Here is a 775-nt window from a genome sequence, read left to right as displayed (position 1 = left end):
CTCTTAAGATGAAGGGTAATATTATAATTGTATCTTCAAACATGTCAATTTACCCATATATTTATAGGACAAGAAAAAACACATGATGCTAAAGTTTCCTCTTCCGGCCTAAAGAAAAAAGAAATGTATCCCTCAACAGCTCAACTGTGTTCCGCGGTTTAATCCCCTTCGCTTAACTTGTCACACAGAAAAAGAAAATAATCAGCACATAAAGTAATTTAAGTAATCACAATTTAGCAAATAGAAAATAACAAGAGGTTTAACATAAACTATCTAGAATAAGCTAAAATGTTATAATCTTTTATTAAGATGAAGGGTATTGTAACTGGTATCTTCAAACTCAACCTCCCTAGTTTATTTTTTTTTATCATTTTTGTAATTGAAAAACTAGCTACATTAAATTCGTATATTTACACTCTGTATTTATGGAAATAACATGGTACTCGATAAGATCCTAACTCAAACTCAACCTCCCTCCCTCTCTCCGCAGTCTTAAATAAGAGTCAGGATCACTCTATAAAACCTAACCAGAGATCTCAACGTTCTCTCTCTCTCTCTCTCTCGCTCTCTCTCTCTCCTTGCAAGAAAGAAAACACCTCCACTCTCCTTTCAAAGGCTTCAATCAAGAGCAATTAACCATTTTCCAAGAAACAGTGCAAGAAAGAGATCAAAGGAGCGAAACAATGGCTTCGCAACCTTCCGAAATTCTTGAAGGAGGAACAATCTCTGAATCTCCCTCTTCCATGGCTGCAATGGCTTCTCGACCGTCCGGGAC

Source organism: Asparagus officinalis, chromosome 8 (genome assembly GCF_001876935.1).
Source record: "Asparagus officinalis chromosome 8, Aspof.V1, whole genome shotgun sequence".
In the NCBI taxonomy this organism is placed as follows: Eukaryota; Viridiplantae; Streptophyta; class Magnoliopsida; order Asparagales; family Asparagaceae; genus Asparagus; species Asparagus officinalis.
This window is presented reverse-complemented; position numbering follows the sequence as displayed.